General features: G+C 44.9%; 1 long non-coding RNA gene across 1 annotated transcript in view; it reads right to left on the reverse strand.

The window, feature by feature from the left end:
- LOC142817391 (uncharacterized) overlaps positions 1-17,653 on the reverse strand; it is a 39,057-nt gene extending 21,404 nt beyond the window's left edge. The window contains exon 1 of the long non-coding RNA XR_012895207.1: positions 17,509-17,653. This is a non-coding gene — a long non-coding RNA (uncharacterized LOC142817391). The remainder of the gene's footprint in view (positions 1-17,508) is intronic.
- Between the last annotated feature and the right edge of the window lie 1,490 nt (positions 17,654-19,143).

Raw genomic sequence — 19,143 nt, forward strand, 5'->3', positions numbered from 1 at the left:
ACTAGTTCCCGAACTAAAAATACGAAGCACCTAGCTGAATACAGGTTTCACAACGACATTTTCAGGTATGCTTTTTTTCCGCAAACAATTCGAGATTGGAATGGCCTAACAAATGATGCTACCAAGTGTACATCACTCGAACCTTTTATCTCCAAGATATCAGGCGAAGCTTTATAGGTATCATCTCCAAGCAAGATTTCTGCGTTACGCAATAATAATATGTTTCACTTCTCAGTATTTTTTTTCCTGCCGGGAAACTGCGCTACTCATAAATTATGCTGTACTTGTCGGCCCTTACGCTGAGTGTGTTGGATGTCATATTGTCATTTTTGTAGCGATTGTATAATTTCTTGCGTAGTGCATATGTACTGTCTAGTCGAACCTAACTTATTTTAGTGCCTACTTAAACTGTGTTGTTCTGAATATGTATCTTCATTCTAATATGCTGTGTATTACTGCTATCATTTAGTAGCCCTTGTATAGTTAATGCAGAGAACATATGCATTGTCTGATTTAACCTTACCTGCGTACACGCCTACTCGAAGATACCCCCTTTCCTGCAACAGCCTCAGATGTGAGGCTAGCAGTATCTTCAAATAAATAAATTAAAGATAAATAAATATGTAAAAAGCCGTCATTAATAATTAGTGTCACGTAATCAAATCAAACCGAACTCAACAGTGTTACCGAAACCGAAGCCCCCTTGAGCGCAAGAAGCAGGCGACCAAAAAGACGTCACTCTTGAAGACAACGAGAGGTGTAGTTCGACCGCATTTGTTGTCGCATGTGTGCCTTTTGTGCTAGTATTGCAAAAGTGGCCCACACACCCACACAAAAAAGTCCGTTGATGGTATATACAACGACGCTAATTCATTCTGGTGTTTCAGAAACAAAACAAACCAAAGCATATGCACAAGGTGAATGATGGTGAGTGAGGCGAAGCGTTCGTACATCCTGTTGCGACCGGGATTTGCAGGCACCAGAGGTCCGGGATGAAGTTTTCGAACCAGGAGGAAGAGAGACTTGAAGAAGGTTTATTTACATTATGTACATGGTGAGCTCTCGTACATGACGAGCTCTTTCTTACATGTCAAGCTCTCGAATCTGGTGTTCCTTTACTTGGCACTCCCTCGAATGAGCCGGGTGGCTTGTTATAAAGGGTATGTTCTCCCCAGATCCCTAGATCAGCGAACACGTGCAGATGGTACTGTCCAATCACAGATCACACATAATCGGCGACGGGGACGAGCACGCACGGCCCACGTGAACGTCCAATATTGAGGCGTGATCACTGCACTCCTAGGTGGTGCCAGCGGGGCTCTTCCTCGTCGTGTGTGTGCCGCTGGTGGAGGGGTTCCAAGCACATGACAGCATACATCAAAGCGTCCGCCGATATGTTCGCTTAATCAGCGGGGCGAATCGCGGCGCCCACCGCAGTCTCTTCCAAGGAAGATGCTGTATTTGTTGTGCTGTCTCGAACGACTTACGGCGACGTGGCGGCAAGATGTCACAACCTCCGGCTAGGAGGGACAATACCTGGCGGGCATAGACAGCCGGCTGGTCGGCTACTTGTTTGGGGAATAACAGAGCACCGCTCCCTCGTCAGCTCTGGCCTCGATCACAACAAGCCATTCTTGTCTCGGTCCGTCCGTCCTTCCGTGTGTTGGTCCATGCGTACGTCAATGCGTCCATTCCTGCGTCCGTCTGTCCATCCCTGCATCCGACCGTACGTCCATCCGTCCGGCTATCTGTCTCTCTGTCTGTCTTTCTGTCTGTCTGTCTGTTTGTGCGTCCATTCATCCGTCAATATGTCCTTCTGTCTGTCTGTCTGTCTGTCTGTCTGTCCATGCCGCGCCCGCCCTTCCATTCATCTGCATGTCCGTCCGTCCATACAGGCATTCGTGCGTCCGATCGCGTTGGACAATGCAGACGGCGCGCTGGTAACACTGACGAGATACGAGCCAAGGCAGCCGAGCGCAAGAGTCTACAACGCACACTCCGCCCTACTTCGTCCATGGGCCACCAACGACCCGCCACGTACGGCGACTCTCCAGGAACATGAGGGAGGTATTCCTTCGTTTTGCATCCATGCACAACCCGCACAGCAGTCAATCGGAGAGTAGTGGCACAGCGCCATCTGGAATATCCTCACTCAACTGCAGTTTGTAGGTACTTCTATGAGACAGCGTCGCATATTATATTGTACGAGAGATACTGCCCTCCTCGTTATGTAGTCTTTTCTTCTCTCGGTTACGCCACACGCAGGACAAGGTGCTACGAGGAGCTTCGCCCCTAAAACATAGACAACGCTTGAACATCGACTTCAGGAAGAGAATCAAATGGCGTAACCCTGGCCTGTGTGCATAGCCTCCTCAATTCTTATCCTACATTAAGTTCTTTGTGCCTCCCATAAGTTTGCTTCTATAGAAAACAAGGACTGTGCACGTGACACTGGCCGTTCCGAACTACTTTAGAATTTCTACTGCAAGTATAGTTAATTGCCCTCTGTGGTATACAATTGTTCTTTTGTGAATCAACGAAAGGCCAACTAGGCGTCCGTATGACGTCACGCGAACACACTTTGGACCACTTTGTAAATAATGAGCCCTTCAAACACCCACTACTTGCGTAACTCACATATTCTGACAACAGTTGTAATTCTACGCTTCTGCCACGCAATAATTACATGCTTTGGAGACAACTTCTGGTAGTGTTTTTGTGTATATTTACAGCTTCAAGCAGTAGTATTGTGTCCAGTACGACGCATCCTTGCCCCAGAGGCCGTCTGCTTTCGTTTGTCAATTTCGCATCTTTCTCAATTTTTCGGTCATTAACCAGATGATTTTTTTTCGCTCACAACCAACGACGCCGATGCTGCAGCTACAATTTTAGCTGAACGGGCATTCTGTCGCTATGGCGCTATCAAGACCATTAGCTTTTACGTTTTTCTAAGTTCTGGTCTCTGTTTCACTGTTGAAGTTGGTTGATTATGTTACCTCGAAATTATACCTAGGTGCCACCTTTTCGCAATCTAAAAGCTCAAATGGGATTTTTCCACTGAAAAATTTAAGCCTGCACTGTAAAACAATTACCGAGCTGCAGTATTGAAAACGTAATTTATTTAACTTTCTTCACTACTGCACCAATTGTGGTCTTTAGCCATCTTAAGACTTCTGCAGCTACGGGACAAGTAACAATAAAGTCATCGAAGAGCCTTGCATTGCTCTGGTATTAGAAAGCTATGGGTACTTTTCTTGAACACACGGTAATATATACAAATAACCCACAATGAAAAATAAGTCAGAGCAAAAAAATTGCCGGAAGAGCACGAGCTTGTGTGGTCGATAGCAAAACGTGCGTCACAACCATCGTCGCTGTTCCCTCGAGTCAGGAGACTTGGCCAAGTGCAACGGCCGTTTGCACAGGGAACTCAGTGTGGTGCTAGACAAATTTCTATGTAGTGTGGACACATTTCTGCGTGGTGTTGCGACTCAGTGTTGAAAAACGTGCACTCATTGTGTAAATGTGCTATGTACATAAGTACAGCCATGCCTTTGCTACAAAATGTGCGATGTCGACTTTTGTGCAAGAGAAGAGGAGTAGCCGGCGCCACGCATTAGCACTAACCTCTCCCTATATACATTTAATTAAAGAAACGTTAAGACGCATTATAATACCGGCATGCAAAGGGCGCTAGCGGGTTTCTCAGGTCATATTTTTTGTATTTACCGTGATTCGCTACTGAAAACAAATACACTACAGAATAATAAGAAAGGTTACTGAAAACTCCTTTATCTGACATTTTCCGAACGTATTTACAGCTTTGTCATTAGAATTCTTTGTCCAGCTTCGTTACTTTATAATTTAGTAAAATAAAAATGTCTATTGAGCAAATGCAAAAAATCAATGCGGCTGATCCTCTTTTCTAGGAATCGGCAAATATGAAAGTGAAACGAGTCGTCAGGCAGGTAGTTGAGCGTTTATTGTGCGTTGATTCGCCATATGACTGAAGGAATGAATGCTGCAGCATAAAATTGATTAGCCACGCGAGGGACGGCAAGAAGCAGTGGCTCGAAACTTGCGGCGTGCACCTCAGTGGCATGCAGAAAACTTTCGGCGTGCAGAAAACACGCATGAAGTGAGCCTACAAAGGACGAGCACGGACTGACAACTCTCACAACTCGACATTTAGAGCCTGCTGAATAAACACGCACAAAGACACAGAAAACTAACGCACAGGTATACACCGGACGAGCGTGAGCAACTGTCACAATTCTATTTCTTCGTAAGGGAGCAGCATGCCCATTTCATTAGGGCGGCCGCAGCAGTAAGCACAATGACCTCTTCGTACTCTCCCGAATCCTGATTCTGACAAGCGCGCGCGAAGGGGAGACCACGCTCCATTAAAGCTGCACGGTCCGAAACGCGAGAGGCGATGGCCTTCAAAGAGGTTCCAACCCTAGACGGCCTCGATGGCAGTAGAGGGAAAGAAGCGCATTGAGGCACTCAATGCATACCATGCTCACTGCGTCATCTCACTAGTGTGATGAAAACGAGCTTAAGCTACGAAGAACTGAGGAACTCCAAATGCTATACGGTCTATAAGCAACCTACTGCGTGCGCATCTTGGCGTCGTGGTTTGTGTCGCACACTGCGGTTTGAAAGGCGCTGGCTCGACGCCTCAAGGCAGAGCCATTGCATGTCGTTTTAAAGGTGATAATCTTTTTGGGGAACTCTGACGCAAAAAGTTTGTTCAATTGTCTGCCTTAACATTGTCTGTTTGTCCACCCTTAACGATACCCTAAATGGCACCACACGATACTGGCCCACCCCATCTGCAGCGCCCACCAATATGGCACAAGCTTTACCATTTATACTTTCGCGATTGTCCATTAAAAAGCAATTATTGCGCATATAGGAGGCACCATAACAACACGTCAATATTTTTTATCTGTCTTTTTACTAATAAAGGAATACATAAATATTTCTAATGATTGAAGCGCTTAACCCGCTGCGCTGACAATGCAACGCTTGCACGAAAAGGCAAGTGTTTTCAACGCTTTGCTAAGACGACATGGCGGTGGCACCTACCCGTTGCCTGGCAATCTACACCTTATCGTCTCCGAGACAGGTGCGCACGCCGCGCACTTTGTTTTCCAACATAACCGCCAGATAGCGCTCTAGAGTCACGTGTCACGTGACTTGATGTGCTCATTCGCCTCCGCTGTACGCTCTAGGCATTCCAACGCAGCGCCTCTAAAATACCATTCACCGATTTCCTTGCCCAGAACACCAATTAAACGTTTTGTTCACTCTCTCCAGACGCAAGACTATGCAGATACGGAGCCAATTTTTTTCTTTGCGATCTCTAAATATATAATTTACAACGTGATATCCGTGACGGAAATAATTTACGAGAGCTGTGGTAGGCCCCGGCATAAAACACGCTCCTGTTAAAAAACAATGTGACCTACACCACGCACGTGTCACCATGAATTCGGTAACATAGTGATTGAGTGCGTCAGTATATATTGTCACGTGGTCGTGACGTGGCCGAAGACAGGAGACTTCTTGTTGGGATTTAACTGTTTATTTGGGCGAACCTGTGCCCGGTAAACAGAAAGTACAATTACAGCAGCAGTCTCGCACAGTTAGCAGTCTCAGACTGATAGCGGCGAACGGAGCGTCGGCCGTCGATCAACAACTGACAAGCGGCGAAGCGCGTCGGCATTTATACTCCCGCCGTCGAATGTTCTAGCGCTACCGCTGGCGTCGGCGTACGTTCCAGAACAATCTGTACCATTCGCGCAGTGGGCGTGATCTTATCGAAATGATCTACTACAGTCCGGAACCCTCTCGAAAACTGCAGGCGCGGTTTGTGCTGAGAATCGTGTGGTGTTTTGGGACGATAACAAAAAACTTGGGAAATGGAACGTGGCATTGCCCCCCTCTGAAAAAGGCATCGTCTCGATGCTTTAACTAACGATGAAGGTACAATAATAATGCAAGAAAGTACAATGAATAAATTACGATATAACAATAATACAAAAAAAACACTGTTTCAGTTTGTTAACGCGCATGAAACGGCTTGAGGCGTGCGACATGGACGACTTCAGGTCGCGATCGGCGTCGTTGAGAGTTCGTGATGCCGTCGGAAACAACCTCGTAATCAAGTGGGCCGAGACGTCGAACCACCCTGTACGGTCCTAAGTACCGTCGCAGAAGCTTTTCACTTAGTCCACGTCGGCGTATCGGCGTCCACACCCAAACACGTTCACCAGGCTGGTATTCCGCGAAGCGTCGTCGAAGGTTGTAACGCTGGCTATCGGTCGTCTGTTGATTCTTGATTCGGAGCCGCGCAAGTTGTCGGGCTTCTTCGGCGCGATGAAGGTACTCGCTCACATCGAGGTTTTCTTCGTCGGTGACGTTGGGTAACATGGCATCGAGCGTCGTTGCCGGGCTTCTTCCGTAGACCAATTTGTATGGAGATATCTGCGTCGTCTCCTGCACCGCCGTGTTGTATGCGAAGGTCACATACGGAAGAATGGCGTCCCACGTCTTGTGTTCGACATCGACGTACATTGACAGCATGTCGGCGATCGTCTTGTTAAGCCGCTCGGTGAGGCCGTTGGTCTGTGGGTGGTACGCTGTCGTCCGGCGGTGGTTTGTTTGGCTGTATGCCAAGATCACTTGAGTTAAGTCGGCAGTGAATGCCGTTCTTCTGTCGGTGATAAGGACCTCCGGGGCGCCGTGACGTAGGACGATATTTTCAACGAAGAATTTAGCTACCTCGGATGCACTGCCTTTTGGCAGGGCTTTTGTCTCGGCGTAGCGGGTAAGGTAGTCGGTAGCTACCACGATCCACTTGTTTCCGAAAGCCGACGTCGGGAACGGCCCCAGTAGGTCCATACCAATCTGCTGGAAAGGTCGGCAAGGTGGAGCAATTGGCTGCAGAAGTCCCGCTGGCCTTGTCGGCGGTGTCTTGCGTCGCTGACAGTCCCGGCATGTCCTCACATAACGAGTGACGTCGGTGGTAAGATGCGGCCAGTAGTACCTTTCTTGTATCCTCGCGAGCGTGCGAGAAACACCGAGGTGCCCTGCCGTCGGATCGTCGTGCAGGGCCTGCAGGAGTTCTGGTCGCAGAGCTGAAGACACCACAAGGAGATACTTAGCCCGAAGCGGTGAAAAGTTTTGCTTTTGTAGAAGGTTGTTTCGTAGAAAAAACGACGCAAGTGCGCGCTTGAATACCTTCGGGACTTCGGCGGTCCTGCCTTCGAGGTATTCTATTAGGGCCCTCAGTTCCGGGTCGGCCTGCTGTCGTTCAGTGAAGTCGTCGGTAGTTATCGTTCCCAAGAAGTAGTCGTCATCCGGGTCGTCGGGTAGCGGTTGGTCGACAGGCGCACGAGAGAGACAGTCAGCGTCGGAGTGTTTTTTGCCGGACTTGTAAATGACAGTAATGTCATATTCTTGAAGTCTCAGGCTCCATCGTGTGAGGCGACCTGAAGGGTCCTTCAAAGTGGCTAGCCAACACAAGGCGTGGTGGTCGCTCACAACTTTGAAGGGCCTGCCGTAGAGGTATGGGCGAAATTTCGACGTAGCCCAGATGATGGCGAGGCACTGCTTTTCTGTTGTAGAATAATTTGCTTCTGCTTTGGATAGCGATCAGCTGGCGTAACTCATAACCCTTTCAAGTCCGTCAGCCCTCCGCACAAGAACGGCGCCAAGACCTACGCTGCTTGCGTCAGTATGTATTTCTGTCTCGGCAAATTCGTCGAAATGGGCAAGTAACGGAGGCGTCTGGAGGCGATGTTTAAACTCCTGGAAAGCGTGTTCCTGTGGCGTTTCCCACTTGAACTCCACGTCCGCCTTGGTAAGGTTAGTGAGAGGATCGGCGATGTGGGCGAAGTTTTTCACGAACCGCCTATAATAGGCGCACAGGCCCAGAAATCGGCGCACGGCTTTCTTGTCAGTGGGCGGCGGGAATTTGGCGATGGCGGCTGTTTTCCGTGGATCAGGACGAACTCCAGACTTGCTGATAATGTGCCCCAGAAACAAGAGCTCTTCATACGCAAATCTGCACTTTTCTGGCTTCAGTGTGAGTCCGGAAGTCTTGATGGCTTGAAGTACAGCTTCAAGGCGCCGAAGATGCTCGTCGAAACTCGAGAAAAACACGACAACGTCGTCCAAGTACACAAGGCAAGTCTGGCACTTCAATCCTGCCAGTACTGTATCCATAACGCGTTGAAAAGTTGCAGGCGCTGAGCAAAGGCCGAAGGGCATCACCTTAAACTCGAAGAGGCCGTCCGGTGTTTTAAACGCCGTCTTCTCTCGGTCTCTTTCGTCGACTTCGATTTGCCAATAGCCAGTCTTGAGGTCCATTGACGAAAAGTACTTGGCGTTTAGGACCGGACGCTCGTTCATGTACCGGACGCCCCCGTCAAGCCGTGTACCCAGCACCTCCACCGAATGTCACGGGGTCGTGACGTGGCCGAAGACAGGAGACTTCTTGTTGGGATTTAACTGTTTATTTGGGCGAACCTGTGCCCGGTAAACAGAAAGTATAATTACAGCAGCAGTCTCGCACAGTTAGGAGTCTCAGACTGATAGCGGTGAACGGAGCGTCGGCCGTCGATCAACAACTGACAAGCGGCGAAGCGCGTCGGCATTTATACTCCCGCCGTCGAATGTTCTAGCGCTACCACTGGCGTCGGCGTACGTTCCAGAACAATCTGTACCATTCGCACAGTTGGCGTCATCTTATCGAAATGATCTACTACAGTCCGGAACCCTCTCGAAAACTGCAGGCGTGGTTTGTGCTGAGAATCGTGTGGTGTTTTGGGACGATAACGAAAAACTTGGGAAATGGAACGTGGCAATATTGTTAGCACTGGCCAGAAATAGCTTGCGTGCCCTGCATAGTAGAGTGCAGCAAAGCGGTTGGTGGGAGAACTGTGGCTGAAGAGGAGAGATAATAGGGTGAGGAGGAGGAATATAACGAGGAGAAAGGTTAGAGCATAGCGCAACCATGTATGGCACCAGGTTAGCAAGCTACACGTAACAAAGTCATGATTATTAAAATATTCTTTGGGGAGACGAAAAAAGTCAGGGTGAGAAGAAGTGGTGTGGGGAGGAATAGAAAGAAAAAAGATGGCAAGAGCTAAAGCGTAACAAAGATCATAGTAAAAGGTGAAAAAAATGGCAGATTCCGAGTAAATGGGAATCGAAGTTATGCGAAGCATGCTGAGGGGAGGTGACCGTGTTGCAATGTATTTGTTGAGCGACACGTCGTGAAATGGCGCTAAATATATGTAGAAATGTTGCACACATAAACATATGTTGAAGAGTTGCAGATGTTTATATAACCAGTTGTTTGCCATTCTGCAATAATGCCAACTGGAACAAGCGTATTAGCAACACCAGAAAGAAGCTCATATGAAGCGCTGATGCTCACGAGAATGCTGGCCCTGGACACTGCTAGATGAATCAACTTCAGCGCATGGCAACTAATCACCATTAACGTTAACCCGACGTGACAGCTGGGTCAAAGAAGTACATATGTAATGTTTATATTAATTTGTAGGCAGCACTGCAACCACTATTGACGTTTCACGATGATTAGCGTCAATTTGATAAGTATATAATTCCGAGAACTGGCGTTGCTCGGTGTTAAATGCTTCATTGCCACGCCGAATGCTTGGGTTAGATTTCAGCTTGAACCGTGACACTTACTATTTGCATTTGTTCAGTCGACGCTACCGATGTCACGTATTTTTTAACACTCGCGTGTTAAAATTGCCCATGTGTGTTCTCTTCGTTCCTGGGTAGATACTAAGTGTCAATCACATGTGGCACATACCCGCATATGAGCAGCACATACCCGCCCGTGGGTACCTTACCCTCCCATGCTAATTTTGGTTCACGCCAAGTCATAGAGGTGACCACAAGAGTACCCAAACGTAAACGGCTAGATAGATAGATAGATAGATAGATAGATAGATAGATAGATAGATAGATAGATAGATAGATAGATAGATAGATAGATAGATAGATAGATAGATAGATAGATAGATGCACTCAACGTCACCGACGTTTGCTAAGAATTGCTTCGCATTCAAAAATAAGCCTACAATGAGTGGAACATGAGGAGGAGGGAGAGAAGGGGGTGGAAGTAAAGCATGAAATACACTTGTTTAGGATGGTGTGGCAATGGGTAGGAAAGTAAAGTGGGGGTGAGAATCTGTTAAGTGGGGGTGAGGAGGATGATACATTATCGCATGGCCGCGTGTAATAGAGTGCAGCAAGTGAAGGAGAAGATAGGTGATGCGATCATGAGGAGGCAAAAACACCTAATGTGAAGTGCAAATCAAGGTGTAGCCGCGTGTGGTACTGTCTAGCGAGGGAGGAAAAGGGAAGAGAGGGTGAGAAAGAAAGAATGGCAGAGACGATAATGACTCACAGTAAACTGTGTATAGCATAGCATAGCAATGCAGTAGAAAGAAGAACTGATGTTGGGGAAGAAGCAAGGGAACAGGAAGAAAGAGAGTAGGGGAGATAGCAACGGAGTCTGCCAATTAATAATTTCCTTTCCTGCCACACATGTCAAGCACGCTGCACAGTGGCGATGCCACTGTACCCTTGCCCGCGAACACCGGCGTCGATGAGAGGTAGGCGAAGCGCTTCCCCGCAATCCCCACAGCTTTCATATTGAGTTCGAGTGCGTAGAATTACTCTGCCGACGGCCTCCCAAGAGTTCACAGTGCGAATACAGCTTCCGATTTTGGCTTGACTCTTCCACCGAAGTACCCAGCCTCATAGAACCACTCATTCCAGGAGATGAGTAAAACGAAGGGACTTGGAAATCTAGTGCCATCAAAGTTTCCGCGGTTGGATAAAAGATAGAAAGGAAAAGAACATTGTTTGTCTAAAAGAGTTTTTGTCCAATCTTATGGCACATTGTGTCTTTCTTTTGCCTCTGTTTTCTTCCTTAGACTGTTGGCCTATAATGTGAGCTGCTAGAGTGTTGTCTTGAAAAATATAGTCTTGAACTTTATGTCCTGGAAAACAAAGAGATGTTCGAGTAATGTATTTTTATGCCTTATAGGAAACAAAAAAAACCAAGAAAATGATGTAACCACTCTTGAATTACGGTAGTAAAGGCCGAAACCACGATTCTGCTGCTGGGAACATAGGCTTTATGGCTCGGACAGTTCGCACTTGAAAGCCGGAAGGTGTATGCGTAGTGCACTAGAAACATCATAAAGCAGTGCTGCTGGTTGAGTGTTCAGAAACCTATTCGAAGTACCGCAGTCATATCAAGTCGCATATCTAACAACCACTGAAACCTGTACTCCGGAACATAACATATAATAGGAATGTCCTGCTGGCGTACTCTCGTTATTCTATCTACTCGTATAATGACTTAACTGTATGAGCAGTCCTTGTTAATAACATATAAGTATTTTACCCCAAAACATTTCATATTGATATTGTGATGCATGAAAGAACATAGAAGGAGGATAACAGTTGTATTAAAACAGTTTTAGTGTGCCTGAGAAGTATTTTAGGTTCCCGACTTCACTATCTTGACAACGTCACTGGTCTGTCTTTGTTGTCTTTTTTATTTATGTTACCATGCTCTGCTGTTGAATACCTGCATGTGATTATTATAGTTAGTAATGGTTCGTACCAGTACATTCACTAGGGAGCTTCACAAAAGTTCAAATTAAACCTTCTCCACGAGCTTCCTGTAACCTTGAGCCTAAGGCCAGAGCCAATGTCCGGACACTCAACGAAGATATTCCCGGCATCGTGACATGAAGAAAAAAAACAGCATCTTCCGGCCAACTAGTCATGAGATCGGGAAAGGTGATCTTTGGTTCTCAACTCGTCATGGAACAATATCACATGCGCTAATTACTTTCCAATCTGCTTCCCAGTTCATAATTGCTTCTTCGCAATAGCAGTATCTGTACCTTATCTGGCGCCGAAGTTATATTTGTCATTTCCTTCTACGACATTACGAAGGCCGAGAAAGGGCACCATATACTTGATTGTCATTTTTGGGAGCTTAAACAAGGATGTTTGAACATTTACGGCGTCAATGGTCCATGAATTTTGTGGCGCTCATTCGGTACCGGTCTGTTTGATAGATGGCGCCACACAGCGTGTCTACGCAGGGACCATCTGGCGCAGTGTGCCTGGTTCTTAGCCGTAATGAAACTTTCCGAAAAGTTCTGTTTAATTTATGTCTATGTTCTGGCCATCAAATTTTGTTCCTTTTACGAAGAACCAAAGTCAGATTGACATGAAATTTCTTCCCTTTTAGCGTCTTTGACAAGCGTCAAAAGAGAACGTTTTCGCGTTGTGCGCATAACAAGTGATTTTATTTCATTTAAAGTGTTTAAAAGGTTTCTCTTTCAAATTTCACGCATGGCGCATAATGAGATCATAGCGTTCTTTTGGCCCTTATAGCCTGGTGCTGTCGTAATTGGAGCTGATGCCCAAACATAAGCTTATTAGTATCTTTGAATGTAGAAGTTTTATTAGCAATAAATAATATACAATTCAATTACCTGTACAACATTAATCAACCCAAATCTATACGGAACCGCATTTTCGCTTAGGATATTAGGATAACTCTATAATTATCAACACTCCAAACCTGCTGTTAAGTAAGCCAACTGCAGTGCAAAAGTATGGTCCTATTTTCCCCAGTTGCGCCAGCTGATTACGTTTTGTACACGCAAACTTCAAAATTTCATTTCTCTTTGTTGCCGCTGCGCTCTTTGTCGCTTTATCCTCTGTTTCATGGCATCCATGCCACTTACTCACAACGACCCAAGGTTGTCTGTTTTATGCCTTACCTGGCCGGCTCAGGTCCGGTCTTTTCGCTTAACAATTCGAATATCAGAGACATGTTTCACCGCTGGAGTTTTTTTATGAAAAGCGGAGTTGGGAACCGGCATCTCTATCAAAGTGGCAAAGATGTCTACATGCAGGAGCATTCACCTTAAGCGCCTTGTAGCGCACCTAACATATCTGACAAAGGAGGAGAAACAGACATCGTGTGCTGAGGTCAGCGAACGCGGAAGTGGTTCGTGTGACAATACTCTTTCTGAGAAGCGACAATAGTGCGAAACGTCTAGCCTTTCTTCCGTGATAAAACTAAACTAATAACAACAAGGCTTTCTGTTGGTCGCATATACTAGAGTAATAGATATCGGTTGATTTTTGCATCATCATCATCACCATAATCAGCCTGACTACGTCCACTGCAGGACAAAGGCCTCTCCCATGTTCCGCCAATTAACCCGGTCCTGTGCTTGCTGCTGCCAATTTGCACCCGCAAACTTCTTAATCTCATCTGCCCGCCTAACCTTCTGTCTCCCCCTGACCAGCTTTCCTTCTCTGGAAATCCAGTTAGTTACCATTAATGACCAGCGGTTATCTTGTCTACGCGCTACATGCCCGGCCCATGTCCCTTTACTCTTCTTTATTTCAACTATGATATCTTTAACCCCCGTTTGTCCCCTAATCCACTCTGCTGTCTTCTTGTCTCTTAAGGTTACACCTACCATTTGTCTTTCCATTCCTCGCTGCGTCGTCCTCAATTTAAGCTGAACCCTATTTGTAAGCCTCCAGGTTTCCGCTCCGTAGCTAAGTACCGGCAAGATACAGCTGTTATATACCTTCCTCTTGCGGCATAGTGGCAATATACCTGTCCCAATTTGAGAGGGCTTACCAAATGTGATCCACCCCATTTTTATTCTTCTAGTTAGTTCTATCTTGTGGTTCGGCTCCATGATTATTTCCTGCCCTAATTAGACATAGTCTTTTACAACTTCAAGTGCACTAATAACTATCTCGAAGCGCTGCTCTTTTCCGAGGTTTTTGTACATTACTTTGGTTTCAGCAGATTAATTTTAAGACCCACCTTTCTGCTCTGCTTGTCTGATTCCGTAATCATGAGTTGCAATTCGTCTCCTGAGTTACTTAGCAATGCAATGTCATCGGCGAAGCGCACGTTACTAAGGTACTCGCCATTAACTCTTATCCCTAGCTGTTCCCATTCTAGGCTTCTGAAAACCTCCTGTAAGCACGCGGTAAATAGCATTGGGGAGATTGTGTCTCCCTGCCTTACAACCTTCTTGATCGGTATTCTCTTGCTTTCTTTATGAAGCACTATGGTAGCAGTTGATCCCCTGTAGATTTCTTCCAGAATGTTTACATATACTTCATCTACGCCCTGATTCCGCAATGTCTGCATGATGGCTGATATTTCTACTGAATCAAACGCCTTCTCGTAATCTATGAAGGCTATGTATAGTGGTTGGTTACATTCTGGGCATTTTTGTATTACCTGATTGATAGTATGAATGTGGTCAATTGTTGAGTAGCCTTTTCGAAATCCTGCTTGTTCCCTTGGCTGCGTGAATTCTAATGTTTTCTTTACTCTGTTAGCAATTACCTTTGTAAATAGCTTGTAAATAGCTTGTATCTTGTTTAAAGTGTTGCACAGTCGTGTGACAGATTCGCACTGCAGTTTTGTGAGCTCTGCGCGATTTGGCATGAACCAGAAAAAATTCGAAGACATCTAACTGGATTTTGGGACAAGCCACGCAAAATAAAGTCGTAATAAGTGGACCAAAAATTAAAAAATGTAGTCAGCACTTGCTAAGCCCATTAGCCTTGTTTAAACCTTCGCTTGCTAGCAACATTCTCAAAGTGCCGCGCTTAACATTATAGGGTCTGCCGCCATCCCAAGGTTCTTCTTTAATTGTGAAGTTGCAGCTGTGTGCGAGACTTCTACAAACGGGTGGCCAAGTTAGCTCTTTAAAGCAGTTTCTTAATAGCGGAGATACACGCGATTGGTGATCGAAAGGGGGTCTTGCTCAAATCACTCTTTTCTTCGCTGCACTCTGTTCATCGACTCGTTCTTCTTTCTACCCCGGCCTCCGCCTCAATCATCTGATCAGAAAAAGCGGAAAATGCGCGTTTTTTCGATCACGCAAACACGTCCTTTTCTGTAGAAGACATGACAAGATGCTAAGGATGGCGCCATGGCCAGTGCTCGGTTTAGCGAAAGGTTTGTAACGGACGAGAGATTACGTGCGGCGTCAGCAACACGTAGCGATGCTGCGCTTTGCATTGTTGATCGTGAGAACATTTTGACCTCAATATGGGCGCACACCTGAAATGGTAAAACAAAACTAACAGTGGTGGTTTGGAGCCCTTTAAAAGGTAGTTGCATCGTAGCGGCACATACGCACTTAAAAACTGCCATTATGTCTGCCTGCCTTGTGACTAGCATATAAGGTACTTTATTTCAATAGTAACACGACAGCATTAAGTTGGTTCTTTTACGGAAATTCCCACATTGCCCGCGGTGTCGGCGAGGGTGTTGTTGCTTGTGAGCGAAAGTTCATCATTTCGTCTATGCATGAAAAAACTAGAAAGATGAAATAGAAAATAACAAAAATTTTGAGATCTGAGTCAGTCCTTTTGCGTGGTAAGAAGGTTTTTTATGCACAGCCACAGGTCTGCTTAAATATACCGTCAAGATAACTTTCTCAGTTTAAACATTCAGTAAAAATACCTGTTATGCTTTACAAACACATGTGTAATGTGTACCGCTTGCATAATACAACATCTAATATATTAGTATTACTGCATTGTACAAGTTTACACTGCTGTCATGCGCCTGAACATGTCGTTAAAATAACTGTTTGTAGTTTCAAGCCAGCCACTCATTACAGAAGACACACACGTTACTGCGCGTTGTTTTTTAGGAGCACGTATTGGGTGCATAACAAGTTAGAAAGCTGTGAACACACAGAATTGCTCGTGGTTGAAACCATGCTACTCATCGTTCAGATGGCAGCCATACGAAATCTTCACTGTCACAAGTCACTTTAAACTTATTCGGTTACCTTGTTGTAATTCACTAATTAGACTTCTCAAGCTATCATATACAGTATAAAGTACATATTCACTGGTTTAAGTACGCACTACAGTGAGAGCACCCGCTATCGCGTTCAACTCTTTAGGGCCAAGCTCAAAGGTTTCTCAATTTTTAATTTTAATGTGCAAGTATGCTAGCTGCCATGCTTGCATGAAGCGTGATTAAAGATCGTTCACCGGACCTACAGCTGTTACTTCCTCAGCAGTGATGTAAGTGCTACACGACAAAACATGCAACGGCACGCAGTGAACACTTGCCCACTTCTTTAGCACACCTATGGCGTTTTATCAAAGTGCACCGTGATCAATATATACCAGTTGTAATTCAAGACACAGCGGTAAAATAGCCAGTGAAATCATCGCCCATTTTCCAAATCTTCTCAGTAAATAGAGGCATCTAATAAATGAAGTTAGCCAAAATGCGTTGGTGTGATAGTTGGTTTATCGAGGTGAGATTGGACAGCGTGACTGGACGCCGACAGAGATGAACACGCACAAAAGACAAGCAACGATGACTTTCAATGGGAAATGTTTGTCTTCATGTGCACGTGACGCATGCATGTACATTCTTGAGAAGGTAAAAACAAACAGCGCTCTGAGTGCGTGTGCGTTTTCTCTGACCATGTTCGGTCGCGCTCTTTAAGCTTACCGTAAAAAGTAAAGCTCGCATAGCGTCCATTTTTCTCCACCAGCCGGGCTTGTCAAGCAACTGACTGTAATTATTTATTTTGGAAAAAAAGTAAAATTCAATTTCGAGATCATGCTCGTTCCTTCATTTCTCTTCGTGGCCGATGGAAGTGTCGTTCCTCTCACTGCAAGTGATATTTTGTGGAGCTCGCTGGTCCTCGTAAAAACCTATAAGGCCACGTTTTCATATATCTCATACTAACCCTAGGTCTAAAGTTTTTTTTTCATGAACTAGACGGGTGGTAAAAAGATAGTAGGCAGCTATGAATGGAGCCGCCATGAATATAGAAAGAAAGCACCCAGTCCCTATTTCGCTTCGGGAAAAAAGTCGAGCGGTGTAAAACCGAAGCGACATGCCATGCTATCGCAATCATGTCTTGTCACGGTGCAGTAACGGCGTCTCCAGAAAAGAAACCATCTCCTGTCACGTCAATGCTCTTGGAGGGTAAGCGAAATAAATAAATATTATTTCTTTGCAATGCTGTACATTACGAAGGAGGAGTCGGTCAAAACATTTACCCTGGGATATATCCGCATGTTTCATTATTTGCACTTGCTACGCTTCGTGCTCTAGAACCGTACTATAGGCAATATTAGACAGGCAATATAAATAATACAGAAATTATATTCTTATTAAAATACGCAGGCCGAAAGCAACCGGAGCAATGTTATTGTAGCACGAAGATAAGTATTAATAATGAGAGAAAATCGAGCTCAAGAAAGCTTGTATTAGACTGATGGGATGCCTATTCTCAATGTTCTTATCTCGAAGTTGTTATAATTGCATTCAAAAGTTCAACGCAAGATTAGTGATGAGAATGGTATGAAGTGGCATGTGGAATGTACTAGAATGTAACTTACGTTCCTGACAGAAGTAGCTGACCTGTAGCACCTATGCACAAAAAGCTAATTATTATACAGGCAAATGATGTGTCACAGTGGTGTAATAACTGAAGTACTTTTACTGGTTTGACGCCGTTCATTATGTTACCTTCACCTACCAACCGCCTCCTCAAACAAAATAGGAATTGATTTTTATCCTGTACTTCTTTCAATTTATATTACAACGAGTTCGCCAGCAAACCTTCTTGGGATATTGCCTTTGGGAAATCACTGAAGATATAAACGAGGCGAAAATGTTTCCTCGCAGGTTCAAAGAAACTAATCTTTACACCTGTCCAGGTCTCAATAACAGCAAGCCCCTACCTTTATTACACTTCGCCTTTACTTCCTGGTTCCAGCCTCAAAAAGCTGCCCTGATTCATGCGACTTGAAATATCTCTCCTAAATTGCTCGACTACGAATCGTACACTGACAATTGGCTTCCTCTACTTGAACCTTAAGTAACTTTTGCGTCAGAGCCTATTCCTTCTTTTTGGTCTCTTTTTTTTTTACTCAGGCCTGTTAAGAAGTGTTTTCGAGTTTCTTGGACTCAAAACTTTACCAGGATGTGAAAATCTTTTTTCTGTCAACAATTACTTTTTTGTTTACATGTTGAGGTGTTTCGTAGGAGAAATGCGAGAAGTCGTAGAAATAGCGTTTGTGTGTATTACAATGGACGATTTTGTGCACGATTGCTTATTATCCCTCTACTGTCCACTTCAGACAGCTTGAATTGCCAGAGAAACTGGATGGCTTCTCTTATAGCGAATGATAAACATTTGAAAAGTCGTGAATGTGAAGGAGACTTGAACTGAAACAACTTTAATATTTGCGCTATCTAGAATCGTAGTGCGGCTTTGGCTTGAAGACCCAAATAACGTGGAACTATTGCGTTTTGTTTGAGTCAGGCAAAGCTTATTATTAGTGAAAAAGTGTCGTGTGTAAAGTAGAGGAGAAAATAAACTTATAAATCTTGTTCTTCAGGACTATAAGGCAAGGCAACTAGTCTAAAAGCAAGCCTTGGCAAATCGTTATGTGCTCGCTTCCCGTGTCCTATTAAGAAAATATTTTTACCATATCTGGCGCATCAGGTAAGGCAATATTCGTTATGTCCCGTAAAACGGCTTACTCGACCACACCGTAACCACAGAACACAAAAGAGAAAAAAATTGTTTCATTAATCAACCATAATTAAGAACTCTATATTATGCTGATAATGCACAGTACTATGCGAATGCCCACACCAATTTCTATTCCGAGCAAGCGGCCATCGTTGAAACAATGTGCGAGCTTAGAGAATGTGTTCTTCAGTTCTTGACAAGAGGAATGGGGACAACCTTGGCAATGGCAGTTTGCTTATTTATTTATTTATTTGTTAAAACTTCACGGTAAATTTGTGCGTCATAGACACGAGAACGAAGTAGAGCACAACAGAAAAATAAATATGGAATACTTCAAACACATTATTGTGGATTTATCAGCACTACATGACAGTGAACATTACCCACAAAGGGTAAACTTCATTAACAGAAAAGGAAAGTTAATGCATTGATTACAATTCACAGTCATTCTACACCAATGAGTATGTAATTATACCTGTCGGTACTATTCGCA

This window comes from Rhipicephalus microplus, chromosome 5 (assembly GCF_043290135.1).
Source record: "Rhipicephalus microplus isolate Deutch F79 chromosome 5, USDA_Rmic, whole genome shotgun sequence".
Taxonomy (NCBI): Eukaryota; Metazoa; Arthropoda; class Arachnida; order Ixodida; family Ixodidae; genus Rhipicephalus; species Rhipicephalus microplus.